The following is a 376-nucleotide window of genomic DNA, read 5'->3' on the forward strand; positions in this document are numbered from 1 at the left end:
ACCGCGGGACCCTGAAGGGAGGGAGGTCCCGGGTCCTTGGGAACAGGAGTCGCCGCCGCCCCGCAGCCCCGTTTCGCCTCCGCCCTCGGCAGACTTCCACAAACGGCCCCGAGGTGGCCATGGTCATCTAATGTTAAAGATAGGGAACATGACCATGTTTTTTTGAAAACTTTGATTCTGACGGAGCCGAAAAAGTCCGGACTCTGGTCATATAATGTTAAAGATAGGGATTTCCCTCCGAAAATTCCCCTCAACATGACCATGGCTCCCAAATCACCTCCGGAGAAGGTAGACATGACCAGAGACTGAAAGGGAACGCACGGAGGAGCCAAGGGCGCAAACCCCAGTTCTCGAGCCGGAAATGGGAGCCTCCAGG

This window comes from Acipenser ruthenus, unplaced genomic scaffold (genome assembly GCF_902713425.1).
Source record: "Acipenser ruthenus unplaced genomic scaffold, fAciRut3.2 maternal haplotype, whole genome shotgun sequence".
NCBI classification, from domain to species: Eukaryota; Metazoa; Chordata; class Actinopteri; order Acipenseriformes; family Acipenseridae; genus Acipenser; species Acipenser ruthenus.